This window comes from Triturus cristatus, chromosome 1_2 (genome assembly GCF_964204655.1).
Source record: "Triturus cristatus chromosome 1_2, aTriCri1.1, whole genome shotgun sequence".
Lineage (NCBI taxonomy): Eukaryota > Metazoa > Chordata > Amphibia > Caudata > Salamandridae > Triturus > Triturus cristatus.
This window is the reverse complement of record NC_140580.1, coordinates 1158092746-1158114810: the sequence shown is the minus strand read 5'-3', so window position 1 is coordinate 1158114810 and position 22065 is coordinate 1158092746. Positions and strand designations below refer to the sequence as shown.

Here is a 22065-nt window from a genome sequence, read left to right as displayed (position 1 = left end):
TCTTGCATTCTGCTCCAAAATACGTTTTCTCATTATAAAGATTGCGCTCCCTGTATCTTGGATCCCACACGGGCACTCCAGCTTGTAAATGCTATATTTTGACGTGCGTGTGATGAACTTATCCATGAGCTTAGTTTCTCCGAGTGCATTCCTTTATTTTTGTGTGTCTGAATTATTTTTTCATGCCTCACAGTGACCGTACTCCATCAACCCTTGAGTTTTGAAACGCACCCTTCACCGGTTGCAGGTTCTAGGTCACGAGACGCTCGGTGGTCTCGAAGGGATTTTGACTTGCAGGTTGCAACGGATACTGGATTGTTTGAAGCCTGGCGTTGTCCCCTTTGAGGATATTCCAATGCTTATTGATGACTCCGCATGAGCAGCTAGATGCTGAGTTATAGGTTATTAAAACGCACATCTTGGCCATTGTTCTTCTTCTTGGATGGGCGAAGATTTGTTTGTCTTTCTTGAGCTTGTCGGCTGTTTTTGCAGCCTGCAGTAATATCTTCTGCGGGGAGCCTCTTTGCCAGATTATGCCCAGAAGAGCCTGTTTCTCACCTTGGTATTTATTCTCAGGGCTGCTCTTTCATTTGGCTCTGATGAGCTCTCCATAGGGGATACTCCATTTCAATGCCACTTGTTGTGGCTGGCTGTGTGAGGTACACTGTTTCCAACTGTTTCTTTATGTTAGTTTGTTTCTTCCACCTCAACTCATATCTCATTGTTTAGTCCGTCAGTGTGAAGGGGGTAAATGCAGCTGGTGAGAGGAGATTAGTGTTGTTGGGATTTAAGTCTTTTTTCACTGGTTATGGTTTATCCTTTACTTATGTTTACTGCTCCAGCACTTCAAAATGTTTCTTGAAGGCATGTTTTTTTTCGCCAAGTCGCGTTACTGCAGTTGTCATTTTTCAGCTCGGCATGGATGGCGCTTGCTGATCGTATGCTTGAAAACTTTGCTGCAAAAAAAGCAAAGTACTTTGTGACTTTCTAGCTTGGCGTGGACAGCACTGTGTTCATCAAATGCGTGAGGTGACCTGATTTGGTGGCTCGGTGGTGAGTAAAGAGTTTCAGAGTGTTGGAGAGTGTTCCATAAAAAGGAACTGTTCTCGGCCAAAAACTTGGGAAATGCTCTTTTGCAATTTTTTTTTTTACTGTAAGAACTAGAGGTTAAAGGGACGTTATAGTTTGGTGAAAATGCACGCTAAGATGTAACATTTTAAACTTAAAAAAACAAACAAAATTGAAATTCCTCAATTACAGTTAACGAAGATAATTGTGACTCACATCCTCATTAGGCACAGACTTGTCATCAATGATGTCACTTGAAATGTTATTAGTGATGTTCTTACCGATGTCATTGAACGTGTCCTGAGTCATGAACTGTGTGAGGTCATCATAAGTATGGCGAGGGTGCGAGTTAGAGTACTACGTTAACTATAACTGGTGAATTTAATTTTAATTTTATTTTGAAATGTTACTTTTAACAGACGTTTTCACCTAACTTTAACAACACTTTACCTCTTGTTTTCTTTTCTGTGAGTTTCTCAGTTTTTTAAAATGTAAAGTTGAATATTATTACACTACCAAATTATAACGTCACTTTAACCTTTGTTTTTTTCAGTGAATTTTTTAAACATAAAATTACTATTTTAAGGGGGTGTAACTTTTAATGTGACAAGCCTACTGGCTTTGTAAAAGGGCCAGAACATCAATATATAAAACAGGCCTATTCGCTTTATTAAGGGGTCAGCACATTAACATATATACAGCAGACCTATTGGCTTTGTCAAAGCACAATAATTTAACAATAACCACAATAAAATACATGCTTTATTAATACACACATGGCACCGCTCGGAGGTAAGTGTCATACCTGGGCACCCACGATACGTTTTATGTAGGGGGCCCCTGTGGCCCTGCCAGCTCCCCATGCAACACCCATGCTGGTTGCTGGCGGGAGCTGGCCATGTTTTTTTAATTGGTGGGTGCCACGGTCCCACCTGGGGCATCCACAACATTGCGTGTATGTGGGGCTGCGGGGGCGGGCCGGGGCCTCCACAGCCCTGCCTCCTCCCCGGGCAGCACCCATCCTGGGCGCTGCCAGGAGCCCGCTTCCGTTGCTTGCTCCCTCCGAGCAAGCCGTAGCAATACTGTGGTCCCCGCCGGCGAGAGTGCAGCCAGGAGATGCAGCTCTGTTTACTTCCTGCAGAAACCTTTCTGCTCCCACTGGGAGGGAGTAATTAAATGTTTCCTGCCCATGCTTTCACAGACAGGGAACAATTCACAGTATCTGGGAGGATGGGCCCCCGGAACACTGTCTAGTGTTGGGCCCTGAGGGATGGGCTCCCCAGATCCAATTAGTGGCTCGGGGAGGGGGGTCCTCTGCAACCCTCCCCAAATAAATAAAGAAGATACAGGACCCTGGGGGAAATGGTTGTCTGGTAATTAAGTGCCCCCACCTAAAAATAAATTGACAATGCATGGGCGCTCGGGGATGGGTCCCTGGGTCAATTTTTCACTATCCATCTAGGCCCTGGCCCAACCAGGGACATTATATTTACAAATGACGTGCCCATGCTGTTTTTTTCCCATTATTTAGCCACACTCTGGCACTACCACTGCACTGTTATAAAGCTAAAAAAAAAAGATTTAGGCCACAGAGGAGTTCCTTTTGTCCCCAACGCAATCCCTCTGGAACTCCCCGCAAGGCCTGGGGGTCAGGGGGTCCCTAACCTGCCCCCCATATGCTCTTTTTTTATCATGAAACAGGGACTCAGTCCCTGAGGCCTAAAATGGCTGCCAAACATCTTTGATGATGTGAGACAGTTAATAAGATCTTAACTTTTGCTCTGCCCTTTTCTACAGAGCACTTGCGTCTCGAGATATCCATACATTTTTAATCTTAACTTCTCAAAAACTACTAAATGAATTACATCAAATCGCTAAAATCACACTTTCTGGAAAAAGATGTTGATTTTTGCCAAATTAGGTATAATTCTTTTCAGTCAATTTGACTGTAGCTTTGCCTAAAGTTCATATGGGAAATTGCATGGGGAAAACAGGTTCTGGACCCTCCCTTTTCTGAGCCCTCGCTTGATGGATCACTCCGAAACCTTCCAAGAAGGAGCTGAAGTGGATGAACCTGTTTTTGGAAAGTTTTATGAAGATTCATCAAACTGAGCCAAAGTTTGCTCTTGCTTGGTGGGAGCATTTCTGAATCTCCAAAGCAAAGACCAAGACACCTTCCAGTGGTAGAAACTTTAAAAATGCTCCCACCCACTGGAAGCACACTTGTGATCTGTTTCCCTGCCCGCACTGGAGTTGACATGGAAGCAGATCAAAAAATTGCTCCCGCCTGGAGGAAGCAGTATTAGGTGCTGTTCTATGCTGGTGGAAGCAATTTCGCCTTCCGCTTAATTCAGGGAGCTGGCTGGGGCCACAGGGGTTGTAGGGAATCCCCCAACCCCCAAAGGAGTATAGTCGGTGGCCTGGGTGGACACCAGGAACCCAACTTTAAGTGTTAGGGCTCCGGCCCCCTTCTCCCTCAAAAAAATGCAGTTCCCTGTGGGATGGCATCTTTCGAGACTGAGGGCCAGATGTACGACTCGCCAATTAGCGAGTCACAAAGTGCATCGCATTTACGACTCGCAATTTGGGACTCGCTAATTGGAATGCACAACAGTGTCTCAGACACTGTTTGCAATTCCTAATGGGGTGGCAAATTGCATGCCTCATTAATATTAATGAGCCAGGCACAATTTGCGACCCCATTAGGAATGGCTAGAACTCACAGGGATGGTGGCCTGCAGGGGTCAGCAGACCACCATGTCTGTGACTGCTTTTTTAATAAAGCAGTTTTTTTTTAAATGCAGCCCGTTTTCATTAAAGGAAAACGGGATGCATTTAAAAAACAAAAAATGAAACTTTTCAGTTTCATTTTTTAAGGGCAGGCAGTGGTCCCTGGAACCACTGCCTGCTCTTAAAAATATTTTCTCACATACTCACAAAGGGGAAGGGGTCCCTTGGGTATCCCTTCCCCTTTGCGAGTGGTTTTCCACCTACTTGAAGTAGGCGGTAAACTGCGAGTGTTTTGCGGCCGCAAAACATTAGTACATAGCATGTTGACTTGCTATTAGGAAGGGATGCCCTTCCTAATAGCTTGAGTCACAAATGCTATTTTGCGAGTCAGTGACTCGTAAAATAGCATTTGTACATGCTATTACCCTTTTTTGCGGTCACAAACAGGAGGATCTACCATTTGCGGCCGTGAAAAAAAAGGGTCGGACATCTGGCCCTATATCATTGCGGGGAGGGAGAGGCAAGCCCCCCTCAAAAGAATTCCAGGCCCTGGCAATGGGTCTCTGGAGCTAAAATGTGCTTTGCACGATGGGCCATGTGCTCCCCACTACCCCTCAAAAGAACGCCTTGCCCCGGAGATAGGGTTCCTGGGGCCTAAATTGACCCAAGTTGGAGGTTCGGCTGCCCCCTCTCCTATATTTAAAAGAGTAGTCCTGGGGATGGGGTCCCAAAGGCCTAACAGGGCTTTGGAGGGCGGGACATGCTACCCCCTCCCCTTTATTTAAATAAGTGGTCCCAGGAGATGGAGACCCTAGGGCCGATAACAACCTGGGAAGGTGGGCTGCGTGGCCCCCTCACTCTCTAGGGGTACCTGGGGGGAAAATCGGTCCAGCAAACAGTGACCATGTGCACCCCTTCCCCTTCAAAAGAACACTGAGCAATAGCACCAGGGGATAGGGTCCCCTGGGCCAAAATGGGCCCAGGGAGAGGGGTTGGTGTTCCCTCCACCTCAAAAAGAATGTCAGGCATCAGATGATGGTGTTCCATCCTCTAGAAACCTTTATATAAAAGAGTAGTCCTGGGGAATGGGGTCCCCAGGGTCTTACATGGTTTGGGAATGGGGGCCATGTGCCCCCTCTCCCCTTTATTTAAATAAGTGGACCCAGGAGATGGGGACCCTCGTGCTGAAAACGGCTCAGGTTAGAGGGCTGTTCTCCCCTTAATAAAAATACACAGCTATGTGGGACAGGGTCTGGGGTCCTGAGGGCCTAAAGAGAATAAAGGAGGGGCGTTGCATGGCTCCTCCCCTTTTTTAGATATATGTACGGCCCTTGGGGATGGGGTACCCAGGGCCTAAAGAGGCTCAGGGAGGGGGGCTGGGCACCACCCCCTTTCATTTGTAAAAAAGGCCCTGGGGGATGGGGTCCCCAGGGCCTTACAAGGTTCGGAAAGGGTGCAGCCCGACCCCTCTTCCCTTTTAAAATATATGTATGACCCTGGAGCATGGGCTCCCCGGGGCCTAACGAGGCTTTGGAAGGTGTGCCACGCAGCCCAAACTACTTGGAAAAAAAAGGTCCTAGGTGATGGGGACTCCAGGGCCAGCCTGAGGTTGGATGCAAGCATGTGGTTGTCAGCGGCCAGGCCCTGTAGCCAAACCCCCTCCGTACATGACTGAAGGCCCTTCACAGTGTGGGGTTGGCCGCTTTTATGGGGGTTGGCCACAGGAGAGGCCTTGTGGACAACCTCCCACTGTGCATGGGCAAAGGGCAGGTGCAGTGTGGAGTTGGCTCCATATGAGGTGTTGGCTGCAGGCCCTGCAGCCAACCCTCTGCCGCACACAGCCGGAGGCCATGCACGGCGGAGGGCTGCATTTACGTATGTGAATTAAATATTTTAAAAAAAATTGAAAACAGCAATTCACAGAAAATACCAAAGATTAAAGTAACACTATAACTAGGTGTCATAGAAAGATCTGTTTTTTATTTTTGAAAAACTTAAGAAATTCACAGAAAAAAACCAAAGGTTAATGTAACGTTAAAGTTAGGTGAATTTGTCCGTGACACCATTAAGGTTTTGAACTAAAAAACACAGAAATTACCCAGTTATGGCTATCAGAGCTACTATACCTTACGCCCCTGCCATGCACTACTTATTACCTCACATATGACATTCCTCATGACATGTTCTTTGACATCATTTAGGAAATCTTAAATGACCACTATGTCCCAGGGGTGTGTTTCCCTGGACATGTAAGCCAGGTCGAGTGGATGGGGGTTCTGGGGACATTAATGGCTCAGGAAGGCAGGCCACACGCCCCCCCCCCCTCCCTTAAAGTGGTCCACCCCAGGGGTGGCCTCTCCAAGGCCATTAATGTCTCCAAGAGGGGGGTCGCACAGCCAGTCTCCCTATTGTATATATTTTTGGCCCTGGGAGTGGGCTCCACTGGGCCTTTTGAGGCTTGAGGAGGGGAACTTTGAAAACCCCCTTCTCATTTTTTTAACTTTTGGCCCTGGAGGTGAGCTTCCAAGAGCCTTTGGCGGCTCGGGTGGGGGGGGGGGCTGTGTGGCCATTCTCCACATACAAACTCATTTTGGCCCTAGGGGTGGGCTCCCCGGGGTCTTAGGAGGCCCCCGCAATGCACTGCTTATGATCTCATTTATGACATCACTCATGACATGTTCTGTGACATCATGTATGGCATCACTCATGATAACCTCTCAAATGGGGGGTCACAAGTTATACTTACCTTAGGGCACAGGTTGTGGTTACTTGAGATAACTATATAACTGCTGAATTTCGATGGTTTTGTGAGTTTAAAATCTGAACCTAACTATGTTTGCTTTTTTATTAAAATAAAATCCACATACACACATATCGGACGACTCCGTTTTGTAGGCATAGATTAACTGAGTTTCAGGTTGTCTCCCCGAAGTGCTAGTATTTAAGACCCCTTCTGTAGAAAGCAGGTGCCTGGCTATGTGTTGCGTTGTTGTCAGGTTCTCAACTTTTATTTGAGTTTGCACCGGTTTCTTTCCCTCAACTGTGCTGTCTTCTTTTCTTCATGTTCCCCCTTGTTCATAGTCCTTTCATCCTCTCAGCATTTGGTTCTTATCTTTCTCTGCCTTAGTTGTGCCTCTAATTGTGCTTCCTTCTCAGTAGTTGTCTTTGTTTACTCGTTCAGGGGTCTTTGACTGGTTCTTGGCCTGTCAAAGACTCATCATCCGCCAGAGAGCGGCGTCTCAGCCTTCCCTCCACTACTCATAGCTTTATTTAACCTGTTTCCTGATTGATTCTATCTGTTGCTTTCCCCTTAATTGTAGTTGCTTTCTGTATTCCTCTTACCACACAAGGAATCCTGAGAAAGAGAGTACCTTGATGGGCTCAAATGTAGCTCCATCAGAAGTAAATCTTTTCATGAATAAATATAACAAGCATTGGCATAGCCAATAGGTCTCGCTTTTGGAACCTTATAAGTATTTAGTTATGCAACTGTTGCATGGCTAAACACTTATAAGGTCCCAAAGGCGAGATCTATTGGCTATGCCAATGCTTGTTTTCTTTCTAATCGCGGCACCGGTGCTTTACTTTTAACATTAAAAGTAAAGCACGGGTGCCGCGATTATAGCAAAAGTAAAGAAATAGATGTTTGTTTCTATTGCTTTACTTTTGCTATAATTGTGGCACCCGCGCTTTACGTTAAATGTTAAAAGTAAAGCACCGGTGCCGCGATTAGCAAGCTAAAAATGCTACCGCCGGCCACAGCCTGCAGTGCATGTGCGCGAGTGGTGCGCGCGCAGCATTAATCATGCCATATGGCGCCTCTGCTGAAGCACGCGCCCGTGCACATGCACTGCAAGCTGTAGCCGGTGGTAGCATTTTTTAAAGTCCTTACTAAAGTCTCTCCGAGCAGCTCAAGCGTGCTGACTCAGCGAGACCTAAAAAAGGAACACACCTTTAGTTATATGAAGATGAGGTACTTGAAGTTCAGTAGTATTTTAATATGGTATGAAGTGAAAGAAAAGCTGGAGAATAATATCTGAAAATGTAATTCAGAATTCACTTCATCAGCAGTTTTCAAACAAATGAAATACTGTTTCTATGTGCAACAATTTCAAAACAACAATGTAGGAGGCATGCATATGTTTACTAAGTCTACAGAGAGGTATAATGAACTGCTAGCATCAAGTTTCCCCCCCAAACCACCCAACGGACATCTCCTTTAAAGTCAGATGATAAGACTGAAACTAATTCTTTCATATATATAAGAATTAGACATTGAATTAGATAATGGAATTGATATTCTAATTCTAAATTGCCACAATAAATATAGGTATATAGAAGAAACATTATTAAATGGTAAAATAACATTAAACAACTAAACAGGCAGGACGGAACAATTGAAATATAGAGAAAAAAGACTCGGTGAGAAATTGGTTTATGTAAGAAAAATATGTGAAACAAGCAAATGATTGTAAAATTAATGTTTTAAAAAATAGGGACGCGCCCATATTTGAATTGTGAAAATTGCAGTTAGACACTGAAAGAGACAACGACCATCGTCCACAAAGTGTTAAGAAAATCACATTTTAGAACTCTGAAATGTAATCCGTATAGTGCCCTGGTTGCTTATTTATTAGAGGCCCAGCAGAACATCAAATGCTGATGGGTTTGAATGTGAGCAGTTCACACATTGGATTGCACAATGATCAATCCACAGGAACCAGAATTTTGTGGAAAAGGGCTTTATCTTGTGTTTTAAAGTTCTGGAAGTGATATTTGAACAGCAAGCAACAAGAGAGACAGATTTAAAAAAGAAAATCATTTGGGATTGAAATTTTACACGAGGGTTAAAACATTTGTGGGGATTGCATATTTGCTATGCGGTAAAGAAAGATGGACCTTGCTAGAAACATAAGGAAGACTTTCTTGTGATGAAGTAGGAGATGACATATAGTTGTGAAAGCGGAAGAGAAAAGCTCCTCGTTATTTTTAAAGACTCTGAAGCAATTAGAATAACATCACAGAAAGTGGGGAGGCAGAATCTTAAAATTGCACGATTGATCGACAGTGGGTATGGAGAACATGCTCACCTTATATTTTGTATTGATTGTAATGTGTGAAGTTTAAATATAAACCCTTGAATAATGGGTCCCGCCCTGCTATGTGCAGAGGCCAGAATATGTAAAATCCCATCATGGATTATGCAAAACAAATGTGGATTAAAAAGAAAAGCAAAATGCTGCATTGCTGAAAATCAATATTTGACACTTGCGGTTGTTACGTGAGAGGACATCTCTGAACCCGCACTTTGACCATTGTTGCTTCATCCGCTCTCAAGAGTGATGGTGCCCACGAGCAGACTCCGATGCCGCCCTCCCATGGGTGCCAGAGTGAGGGTCCCCCAAAGCACGTGGCCCCCACCATGACACCCATCTCGTAAATGGGGTGGGAGGGAATTTCCTTCCATTTGCAAGCCCACCAGCAATCGGGTTGTCCTGTGACCCTTGGAGTTGGCATCTCAAGAGCTCTGATCCGAGCAGAGCCCTGATACGTTGGCACTGCCAACCACTTCTGAGGGGGTGGAGCAGCTGTGGTTGCACTTCAGTTGACGTCTGCTTGACATTTCACCCTGGAAAGGGGGAAGTGAATCCTCCGTGCTCGAGATACATCTGGCGGGTACTGTACAAACACACACTGGATGGGCAGGAGTCTGCAATGTCACTGTTTGCTGGCACCAACAAGCTTTCTTCATTTTCCAACATCTCCTCTCCTGCATGCGGGCCCACTGAGGGAACCCTGCATAAGCAGCACCAGGGGCATTACCCCATAGAAAGCTCAGTTCCCTGGACAGCACCTATAGAACTTAGAGAGAGAAGTGCTCAGTTGTGGGGAAGAACACCCCGTAGAAGCTAAAGAGAGAAGTGATCAGCTCTGAGGAAGAAAGCTCCATAGAAGCTACAGAGACAACTGTTCAGCTCCTGGGACAGCCCACATAGAAAGCTATAGACAGAAGTGCTAAGCATTAAGGAGAGCTCCCCATAGACTCCTATAGAGAGAAGTGCTCACACTGAGCATCGCACCCTAGGCTTGGGCGATGAACTTCACTGTGTTCGCAGAGTTTTCTGCACTCCGCACTCCATGCAGCTCGCGGAGTGCAGAAAACTCTGCTTTGCGATGTGCAGCAGGGTTTCATCCCCGCTCGCGAACGGTAGGTTCGCGATCGCGAACGGTAAGTTCACGAGCGCCAGATACCGCTCGAGTAGAGTTTCTATCCGAGCAGCAGGAATACCAGCACAAACTGCAGTTCTCGCGGCACTCCGCTACTCGCTGAACTTAGCAGAATATTTTTGTAACTTTGCGAAGTTCCGCGTAGCAAAACTCTGCAAACTACACCCAGGGTTATAGCACCCTATAGACTGCTGTACAGTGAAGTGCTCAGCACCATGAACAGCTGTAGAGACTGCTGTAGAGAGAACTGCTCAGTACTGAGGACAGCTCCCCATAGACTCCTATAGAGAGAAGTGCTCACTCTGCGGATAGTTCCCTATAGACTGCTGTAGAGTGAAGTGCTCAGCACCATGAACAGAAGTAGAGACTGCTGTAGAGAGAACTGCTCAGCACTGAGGACAGCTCCCCATAGCCTCCTATAGAGAGAAGTACTCTAACTGCGGACTGCTCCATAAAGACTGCTGTAGAGTGAAGTGCTCAGCCCCATGAACAGCTCCACATAGACAGCTATAAAGAGAAGTGCTTAGCACCACGGACAGCTCCCTGTAGACTGCTATAAAGTGCACAACACCGCGGACAGCTCCCAGTAGACTGCTCTAGAGTAAAGTGCTCAACACCACAGGCATCTCCCTATTGACTGCTATAGACAGAAGTGCTCAGCACTGAGGGCAGCTCCCCATTGACTGCTATAGAGTCAAGTGCCCAGTTCCGGGCAAAGCTCCCTATTGACTGCTACAGAGAGAAGTTTTCAGCACTGAGGACAGCTCCTCCCTATTTACTGCTATGGAGAGACATGCTCAGCAGAGCAGAAAGGTCCCTATAGACTATTGTAGAGTGAAGTGTTCAGCACCATGAACAGCTCCCCATAGACTGCTTTAGCGTGAAGTGCTCAGCAAAGCAGACACTTCCCCATAGACTGCAATAGAGTAAAGAAATGCAAATCCTCATTTGTAAAGCGCGAGCTACTCACCCTTACGGGTCCCAAGGCCCTGGGGGCCGTTGTGGAAATTAAGTGAGCTATTGCCCAGAGTCACATGGTGCTGAGATGACCTGCCACCGGAGCCGGGGATCAAAACCGTGAACCCAGTGCTCCGAAGTCAACTGCCCTGGCCGCTGCACCACACCTCTCCACTCCACAGAGTAAAGTGCTCAGCACCGTGGACAGCTCCCCATTAACTGCCATAGAGTTAAGTGACCAGCACAGCGGACAGCTCCCCACTGACTGCTATGAGCGAAGTGCTCAGGACCACAGACAGCTCCCTATAGATTGCTATAGAGTGGAGTGCTCAGCACTGTGAACAGCTCCCCAAGACTGATATAGAGATGAGTGCTCAGCATCGTGAGAGCTCCCCAAAGACTGCAATGGAGGGAAGTGCTCAGCACCATGGAAACAGCTCCATTGACTGCTATAGAGTGAAGCTCTCAGTACCGTGGCCTGCTCCTCATAGACTGCTATACTGAGAAGTGTTCAGAACCGCGGACAGCTCCTTATAGACTGCTATGGAGAGAAGTGCTCAGCACTGCGGACAGTCCCCCTATAGACTGCTGTGGAGGGAAGTGCTCAGCTACTGGCACGGCCCCTGTAGGCTGTTATAGGGAATGTGGCAAGCATCCCAATGACAGCTATAGAGAGAAGTGCTGAGCACCGCGGACAGCGCCCCATAGACTGCTCTAGAGTGAAGTGCTCAGCAGCATGACTACCTATTGAATGCTATACAGTAAAGTGCTCAGTACCGTGGACAGCCCCTCCATAGACTGCTGTGGAGGGAAGTGCTCAGCTCATAACACGGCCCCTTCAGGCTGCCATAGAGAGACGTGCTCCCCATTGTGGACAGCTTCCCATAGACAGCTATAGAGAGAAGTACTTAGAATTCCGTTGAGCTCCCTATACACTGCTATAGTGTGAAGTGCTCACACTGCAGACAGTCCCCGATAGACTGCTATGGGTATAAGTGCTTGGCGCCTGACACTAGAGTGCTATTAAGAGCTGTACTCAGCTCTTGGGACGGCCCCTCTCCTCTGCTTTACATAGAACGGGCTCAGCTCCTGGAACAGCCCCTCATAGACTGCTAGAAAGAGATGTTGAGCACAGCAAACAGCCCCCATAAACAGCTGTAGAGAGACGTTCTCAGTAGCCTGGGAGAAATCTTAATTACTCCAGAGTAATTGGAGTAACTTTAGTTATTTTACTTTATTATTTTCATGGGAAATTGCCAAAATGAAGCGATGACATCCGTTTGCATGTTTATGAGCCCCATGACAGCGCCCTATAGACTCCTATAGAGAGATGTACTCAGGCCCAGGACAGCCCCCTATAGACTGCTATACAGAGATGTACTCAGCCACAGGACAGCCCCCTATAGACTGCTATAAAGAGACGTACTCAGCCCCAGGACAACCCCCTATAGAGTGCTATAGAGAGACTTACTCAGCCCCAGCATAGCCCCTTATAGACTGCTATAGAGAGACGTACTCAGCCCCAAGACCACCCGCTAGAGAGAGCAATAGAGAGACTTGCTCAGACCCAGCATAGCCCCTCATAGACTGCTATAGAGAGACATACTCAGCCACAGGACCGCCCCCTTTAGACTGCTATAGAGAGACATGCTCAGCCCCAGGAACACCCCCTACAGAGTGCTATAGAGAGACTTACTCAGCCCCAGCATAGCCCCTTATAGACTGCTATAGAGAGACGTACTCAGCCCCAAGACCACCCGCTAGAGAGAGCAATAGAGAGACTTGCTCAGACCCAGCATAGCCCCTCATAGACTGCTATAGAGAGACATACTCAGCCACAGGACCGCCCCCTTTAGACTGCTATAGAGAGACATGCTCAGCCCCAGGACCACCCCCTAGAGAGTGCTATAGAGAGACTTACTCAGACCCAGCATAGCCCCTCATAGACTGCTTTTGAGAGACATACTCGGCCCCAGGCGATCCCTACTTAAAATGCTATTAAGAGAAGCAATCCGCTCCTGCAACAACCGCTGCGGAGCGCAGTGCTCAACCCCTGGGACAGCCCCCATAGAATGCTGCATAGAGAAGGGCTCCAGACCACGGACAGCTACGCCACTCATAACTGCTCTAGCGAGAAATGCTCAGCTCTCGGGACAGTCCCGATAGACTGCTATAGAGAGAAGTGCTCAGCACCACGGACAGCTCCCCATAGACTGCTATAGAGTGAAGTGCTGAACTCCTGAGGCAGTGCCACATAGACTGCTATAGAGAGAAGTGCTGAACTCATGAGGCATCTCCACATAGACTGCTATAGAGAGAAGTGCTAAGTACCGTGGACAGTCCCCACAGACAGATATACGGAGAGGTGCTCAGTACCATGGACAGACCCATGGACAGTCCCATAGACTGCTATATAGAGAGGTGTTCAGCAGCACGGACAGCCCCATAGACTGCTATAGAGTGAAGTGCTGAACTCCTGTGACAGCTCTGAATAGCCTGCTAGAGAGAGAGTTTCTCAGCTCGAGGGAGTCCCCCCTCCCCCCGTCAATCAGGCGCAAACGCTCATTGGGCTCAGAGGGCTTAGGCCCCCTCGCCATGGCCCGTGGACTGGGCTGACAGGTCAGGACCCGAGACACCTTCAAAATAATCTAGAAGTCCTCGTAAGGACGTCTACAGACTTCATAAACGCCCTGTGTTTTTTTCTGCTTAGCTCTGTAAAGCTAACCTTTTCATCTGTGAGTTTAGGAACAGTGAAGTGCGATGTTTAAACTGAGCGTGGGACAGGTGTGAATTCACAACAGGGACAACCTTCTGATATCATATGACAAGCAAACAAAAGGGGCACCCAGCAGCACTCCAACAAAAACAAAGGACAGAATAAAGCTTCATCAAATGGCAATTAAAATACAGAGATGCAATTTGACAGGAAGATGTTAGGTAAATATATACTTTTCAGTAGAGGCCTTCGAACATATATTTGAATAGTGGTTTTATTTTTTTGACTCGTGAGACCAATCAAACTGTTCAGAGCAAATAAAAAAAATAACTGACCCAAATAAAAAGTGCATTCTTGTATCTGGTTAGAACCGTAGCCCATATATCACTCTATCCATGCATGCACTGTGCAGCTTTCAGCAGGTGGGCAACGTCTGAGCTCCCTGCAGGCATCTACATGTGACCGCAGCAGCTTTCACCTCAAGCAGGGCTGGCGCGTCAGTTTCACGAGTCAGCCTGATAAGAATCCTGACAACAACTACAATCCACAGAGCGCACTCTTTGATCAGTTTTCCATTCTTTCTTTTGCCTTCTCTATTGCCTTCGCCCTTTTCTGTCCCTTTCCGTTTCTTTTTTCCCTTGTTTCTCTGTTCCTGTTTCTCTTTCTTTTCTCTCCTTTGTTAGTTTTTGCTTCCTTTGCTTCAGTCTTACTTTCTCGTTTTTCGTTGTTTCTTTCTTTTTTCTTTTCGTTTCTTCCATACCTTTTTTCCTTTCCTTCTCACCTTTGTACCTTTGTTCTCTACTCTTTGCATCTTTGCTTCTTTAATTACTTTCTACCCTTCCTTCTTTCCATTCCTTTCTTTCTCATTACTACCTCTCTTTGCATCCTATCCTTGCTCTCCATTCATCCTTGTTTCCATCCTCACTCTCGATATTTCCTTCATCTCCTTCCTCCTTCCTTCCCTTTTTTCCTTCTTCTGTTCTTCATTCCTTCTGTTTTTTTCTGCACTTTTCTTTTATGATATTCTCTGTTTTTTCTTTCCTCTCGTCTTCTCATTTCCTCATCCTTTATTTCTTTACTTCTCTTCTCGTTTCTTTCTCGTTTCTTTCTTCCTCCTTCATTCTCTCCTTCGCATGTCTCTCTCTCGCTCTCTCCTGTTCTTTTTTGAAAAGTACTAGCTTCCTAAATTTAACATTCATTAATTTATCCTTCATTATTGGCTCGTAAATTTTCCCCTGGGCATGAGGATGGAGGCTGATGTATGTTCTTGTAGAACACTATGAAATTTGCATGCACATTTCAGAATCCCCTAGGGCCTAATAAACCCTTGCCTATAAAACCTATACTGTTCCTGCCACCAATAATTCTCCATCTTGAGTCATTAAGGCTGAGCCTGTTTCTAGTAAACAACCAATGGACTCCCGTGCAATTAGCTAGATGAGTGGTGTATTATGGGTCCTGGCTTATATAGCAAGAACACTGTCATACAATGTACTGCTTGAGAGAAATCACAAATCTCATTGAAATACTCACCTCTTACATCTGAGAGGCAGTTCACAAGTAGGGGTGGGTGGAACTCGCTGAGTTTCACTCCACAAAATTGTGCAGAGTTACATGAAGTTCCATGAGATCTTGCAGAATTTCATGAACGGGGATAATTGTAAGGGTGGGCGACAATTTCCTTTCCACTCGTGGAAATTGCGAAATTTTGACATTTTCGCGTTCTGCGCGGAACGCGAAAATGTCAAAACTTCCGCGGCGGGACGGAAATATGCAGGGCAGGATTCATTCTGGCACGATGCTCCTGTCATTTTAAACCTCAGGAAGCACTTACAGATTTAAATAAAGCAGGTGCCAGAGTTGATGGTCAAATTAATTAACGCATTAATCAGCACAAAAGATTCATGAGCACGGTGGAGGCTAGGCAGGTGTGCTTTCTCCCCATATCTACCGTTAACAATTTGCTGTAATCCTTGATGTAGGTCTGTGCATCCATGAGTTTCTCAAGCGCAATCCCTGTGTAGTTCCTGACACCAGGAGGTTCTGTCTGCGCTGGTTGGTCTCTGACCCTTTATAAACAAGAGGCATGTGAACCGCATAGAAGCCCCGCCGTTTGGCCCCAGCCCACACACCAGTGGTGTGCAACGTCTTCCCCCCCTTTCCCCACTATGATGGACAGCTCACTCGAGGGACCCCGGCGCCCATCGGCGCGGTGGCAAAAGTTACAGACACACATGGTCTCTGGTCAACTCTTGTGGCCCTTTACGCAGCTGTAGTGTAGGAAAAGCACTATACATTTACCCACCGAGGTAGCACTTACTGATTAGCCAGTAGAAAGTACTCCAGTTGAGTAGAGGTATTGCACAAAACGGTGGCATCTTCTTGGCTAAATATGCAGGGCACGATGCTCCTGTCACAAAAATTAAACCTCAACAGGAAGCACTTACAGATATAAATAAAGTAGGTGCCCGAGTTGAAGGTCAAATTGAGTAACGCATTAATCAGCACAAAATCTCCACGAGCACGCGAAATTTCGTGTGTTCGCGGAGATTTTTTGCCGTTTCGCGACATTTTGCGAATGGCACTTTTGCAAATTCCGCCCACCCGTAGCAAGTTGGCACATTGCGCTGCTCATGCTGTCTTTTACAGTTGATGGGCTTGTTTCACGCTGAAAAATCAGAGTAAACAACACCGTGCGGCACTGCAGAGGGCGCTGCATCTTGTGATGTTTTGCTGTTGCTGAAGTACATTTTCTATTCGAGCTGCAGCTTTCTTACAGCAAACAGTCGCGACCACCGTGTTGGGAAAATCTTGCCGGGTCCCTTTCTAGCACCTCAAAATAGTGCTAGGGGACACCATATTTGCCCTTGCTCCTGCCAACTTACCATTGGGGAGGCATGCATGAGAAAAAACTTCACCACACAAGCGGTTGGTGGAATTTGGCAGGAACTCAGCATTACATGAATAACACAGATCACCAGAACTCCTCCAATTCCACTGCTGGTGCGGAATTTATCACAGATCCCTATTCACAAGAAAGAAGAAAGGGATAAAACTGTTCTTTTGCGGACCCCACAAGTACACTTTCCATATATGGCTCTTGTGGCATTGGTGCTCTGTGCATGAAGACTTAGGGGCATATTCACAAGAACGTCTGATAACTACTGCAAGAGTAGCTTAACGCAACTCTCAATATCGCAACTCATCATGGGAAAATAACCCCGTGTCAATGTGGAATTCACAACAAGGCGGCACCATGCGATAGTCTGCCGAAACCACCGACAATGTCCGCGATACAACCACCTCGATGGAGATAAAAACACAAACCACAACACCAAACAACCTGTGATGGGCCAAAGCGTGATAAGGAAATCAGCGATAAGCAGCGCCAGGCCTGCAACACACACCTGGCCGGCAATTAAAATCTCCATAAAAGTAGAAAAAAACACTCAAACACAAACTGACCAACACCCCAGCACCATGGAGGCAGCCGGAGCAGGCGCAGCGGATGAGCGCAACCCCACAAGCACCCCGGACAACCAGCCCGGGACCACGGGGACAGGGAAGGGCAAGGACAAGAAGAAGAGGAAGACACAGTTCAGTCTGCAGTCGAACTGGATCATAGTCAAGGAGATGATGGAACCCCATCAACAACTGTTCGTCACCTTCAACGTGTCATTAGCACCCAAACTTGAATATGGCGGTACATCGTGGACAAGGTGAATGCTGTTGGAGAGCACAAGAGGACAATGGACAAGGTCAAGAGGCGATGGAATGACATCAAGCGGAAGACCAAGGAGAAACTCGCAGCCAACCAGAAGGCAGCAATGCAGACTGGAGGTGGGGGCCCAGTTCCACAGTTCGAGCTGGATGATGTGGAGGAGCTGGTGTCGACAGTCATCAGTGTGGATACTGTGGCCGGAGTCGGGGGACCGGACACTCCTAGACAGGACACAACACAACCGCAACAGGGTCAGTGACCACCAGGTACTGGGAGGACGGGTGGAGATAGCCACGATGGCACACATGCACAATCAAGCAGAGCACAGTGCACACCCTCAATGACTCTGGGTCATCACCCAGATCCACAGACTGTTACAATGTACAATGCCATGCTGTCTGAATGTCAACATTTACCATGCGGCTACATACATGTGGACACACTGCAATACACCATCTCCCCTTCACATTGCAGGGCCACCGTCAACACCCCCTGCAGAGCAGTCCCAGCCACTCTTCACTGATGTCGATGAGGACAACCCCAGCATGGACACCCAAGCCCTCCTAGACATCATTGACATCATCCGCGACTCACCTTCAGGATCAGGGATGACCAGCTGCATCGAGGAGACCCCACCCACCACCCAAACCACCCAGCAGAAGGCACCCACAGCTCCGGAAGTCTCCCAAGACCCCCAGGAACAACACATGGCCTTCCAACGCTGTGTGCTGGAGGCGCAGAGGGAGATGGCTGAGCAGGTGTGGGTGGGGTTCGACCCCATGGCTACTAAACTGAATGCCATCCATGGGTGTCTAGGCCCACTCCATGGCCTCCAACGAGCCCTGACTAACATCACTAGAGTCTTGACGTAGAGAGAAGAACACCTGTCTGCTCAGAGGGGCTCCAGCGATAGCAGCCGTGAGCTGGCACACATGCGGAGGCTCATGGAGAACATGGTGCTGATGGACGCAGAAAGGATGGCAGCCACCGCTGTACATCAGCGAAATGTAGCTGGGATCTACCATGCCCTGCAAACCATCATCATAGCATTGCTGCCACAAGGCGTGGTGCTGATGAAAGCTGCTGCCCCCACACCATCCACATCTCTGCCCCTGGTGTGTCAGTGCCCCACAGTGCGTCCGATAACCCTCCTCCGGCCCCTGCTGTGTCAGTGGCACACAGTGCCCCAGCCGGTACTGCAACATCCACAGATGGGGCAGAGCACACATCCGGGGATGAGGACGTGGATGGGTTTGTGAACAGGAGGCACTAGCATTCATTTCCACCACCTGACCTGTTCCCGCTTGGTGACGCACATGGCCCCATGACCTACCACTGACCCCCGATACACTCCGCTGCACTCACCTTGGACAGCGACATGGACTGCCATATCCTGTTTGATGACCAATGACACGGCGACTAGCCTGCGGACTGTACCCTTCCTCTTCCGCAGTACTTGTCATCCCCGGATGCAGTGGCGGCTGGTGGAACTTGAAAGTGGGAGGGCGTAAGAGCAATGAATGAAGTATAGTGCATTTGAGAGAAGCAAGCAAGCCTGACATTTTGAGAAGGTGGTTTGCGTGGGGGTGGGGGGGGTGAGGGGCGCAGGGAGTATGTCTTCCTGAATAAATTATTTTGTATTTTGAAGCCATTTTCAGCACTTTTTTAATTTAGACTAAACTTTTTTGCTATATTAATCTGGGCAAGTACAGAGGTTGCATGACTTCAAATATGGTTCATGTTTAAAAAGTAAAACCTTTAAAGAGTACTTCTCAGTGCTGTCCTATAATGTGACATGTTAATGTCAAAGCGTCCATAGGTTAAAGAAATCCACTTTTCTGAAGTTTGAAGAAACATCATAATTTATGCTACTTTTTATATGATTTACACAGCAAACACTTTAAGGACTTGGCTTGTGCATGGGCTCCAACAGCCAAGCTAAGCGATTGGCTCGGCACTCCCTAATGTGTTGGGTCGCCCGTCTCTGCTTTCAAATGAGTCCCTTCCACTGTGTATAGGGGGTCACGATTGAGAGTTCTGGAGCACAGGCTGCAGGCAGTGCACCTTTCTCGCAGGGCCTGTAAGTTGGAGTATGTGACTCCGCCAACATAAGGGGACAACGACGTCACATTCCCCTCTGCCGGTGGTGACTGGATGATGGACGCTTCACGGTTCTCAATCATAAAGGGCCCATGAGTTGTTGCGCACAGGGTTAGTGGCACCCGAGGTCTTGCGGCCATCATGGGCCTGCCACCACGTGGCGCTGAATGGGCTTGCACAGGGATAGTGGCACCCAAGGCCTTGCGGCCGTCACAGGCCTGTCACCACATGGTGCTGACTGGGGTTGCACAGGGTTATTGGCACCTGAAGCATTGCGGCCGGCACAGGCGCCCCGCCACAGGACAGTGACTTTGGGTGCACTGAGTCAGTGGCACTTTAAGCTGCTGAGCGGGTGTGCAGCCTGCGATGATGCCCCGTCCTGGCGGTCGGGACAGCTCAGGTTTTGCGTGCCCTGCTGGACAACAGTGAAGGCCAGAGCCAGCGGGAAGCGCGGGCCTACCGCCACGTGGCGTTGCTTCCAGGATCAGAGTTGGTGGCACCTATTGGGCTGAGTGGGTGTGCAGCCTGCAATGAGGCCGGGTGCCCTGGTATGTCCTCTGCCATGGAGTAATCAAGACCCAGCACCAAACGTGAGACCTGGTGGCCTGCGGGGCGGCATTGTTTGGAGTGTGCCATGTCCGCGGGCCCCGGGCTTGTGGCCTGCAGCGGCACGTGGTGGGACCTCCTGTCTGCACGCCGGTGGCTGAAGGTGAGCAGTGCGGACTGGTTGTGCGTGGGCAGGCATGCTCAGATGAGTGGCGGGAGGGGCTTGTGTGCCTCTGTCTGTGTGTGCATGGGCGGGCAGGCGATGTTGTCTTGTGCGATTGTGTGTACTGTGCTAAACATGTATCTGGACTCTGTTTTAGATGACGGGTCTGTCTCAGATGTGTGACCTAATGGACTGCACTATATACCGGCAAGTGGTTGGAAACACACCGGTGGCAGCAGGTGAGCAGTGTGGCCTGGGTGCGTAGGGGCAGCTCCCTCTCTCTCTCTCTCTCTCTCTCTACCCCTCTCTTCTTCTTCTCTGTCTCTCTCTCCCCCTCTTCCTCTCTCTCTCTCTCTCCCACTCTCTTCTTCTCTCTCTCCCTCTCTCTCGCTCTCTCTCTGCCCCTCTCTTCCTCTCTCTCTCCCCCTCTCTTCTTCTCTCTCTCTCTCTCTCTCTCTCTCCCTCTCTCTCCTTCGCTCTCTCTCTGTCCTTTGATGTGCGCAGGACACACCTTCTTATCATGATTTTTGTCTTTCAGGCTGTGACCTACGGATTGGCCGAGGGGAGCCGCAATGTGTCTTCATTTCATTTCTGTGTTCATTTTAATAAAGTTTGATTTGTTGGTTCAGAAATTAATGTGTGATGCTCATTTTTGTGACGACACATGCCACCAGTGATTCTGCGACATCATGTGGATAGTTTTGTACGTGATTGGGTGTAGCATGTCTTTGGTCCTGGTGTCCTGGGGGTGGTTGCGGCGGGTGTTGTTCCCCTTTCGGCCCTCCGGGCTGCATGTTCAGTTGCCCGGGTGCATCTGTTGTTCTTCAGGTGTGGCTGTGGGCTGGTCTCCCTTTTGTGGTGCAGGCTGTGGTCTGACTTAGCACCAGGTCAGAGCAGGTGTTATTTTCCTGCTGCTAACGCGCCTTATCACCTGTTTTGTGTTCTTATCGCAGTTCTGTCTGGTCATTGTGAATGTTGTGGAGTGGTGTTGTGGCTTTGGGCACAGGAACGCCTACTCTGTATCTCATTAGCGGTAGTTGCGGGGGGCTTCTGTGGCGATGTATTTTGTGGCTGCTATCACAGGTAAACTGGTGCTGTGGGCTGTTAACACCAGCTTGTGAATGGGGCGATAGATTTATCGCAACTTTGGGTGCGATAAAGTGCCGTTAAATCAGCGATAGTTCCTTGTGAATATGCCCCTCAGTGCCCTAAATATACCCTTATCTAATCCATGCTAGGGTATAGCTCAGTGTACTGTTCATTAATCAGACGTAGGTCTGACTAAACAAAAGGTTGGAGACCTCTTTATAGACTATCCCCATGTAGTTGCAGAAACCCTGTTAAAGGCATATTTTTGCTTCACATCTGGGCTTGGTGGAGGTGTCATGTGATGTAAAGGTGAGGCCTTAACCCACACCTGCCTCATGAGGTGAAGTCTCAGCTGTATTGAGGTGCCATGCATCTTCAACATCTATGCCAGTGGCACCTGCTTTTCCATCTGCTGCAGTTAATTCTTCAGTGCCTATTTTGGGATCCAAGGGCAGCGTTGTAGAAAGACTGTGCACCATCTTTTGTGGGGTGCCTTGGTCACCCTGATTGCCAACAACTCATTTCCATCATGTTGACTGCACTGAATTCCTGCTGCAGTTTGCTTCCAGTGCTTCTTTATTAATTCAGTGTGATGGAGTGGCCCTGTGTGGCTGCTTCCTGCTGGACTTTGATGGAGTGTGTTCCATTGGGCACTGTATAAATCTGGGACTGAAGTGACCATATTTTTCATTTTCTGGCATCTCGGTCCACACCTTGTGCAGAGTTTAGAGTACTTACTGTCTGCTG

At 48.0% G+C, this 22065-nt stretch overlaps 1 long non-coding RNA gene across 1 annotated transcript in view; it reads left to right on the top strand.

The window, feature by feature from the left end:
• LOC146868915 (uncharacterized) overlaps positions 1-20851 on the top strand; it is a 151182-nt gene extending 130331 nt beyond the window's left edge. The window contains exons 2-3 of the long non-coding RNA XR_014966457.1: positions 20387-20468; positions 20768-20851. This is a non-coding gene — a long non-coding RNA (uncharacterized LOC146868915). The remainder of the gene's footprint in view (positions 1-20386; positions 20469-20767) is intronic.
• The last annotated feature ends 1214 nt before the right edge of the window (positions 20852-22065 follow it).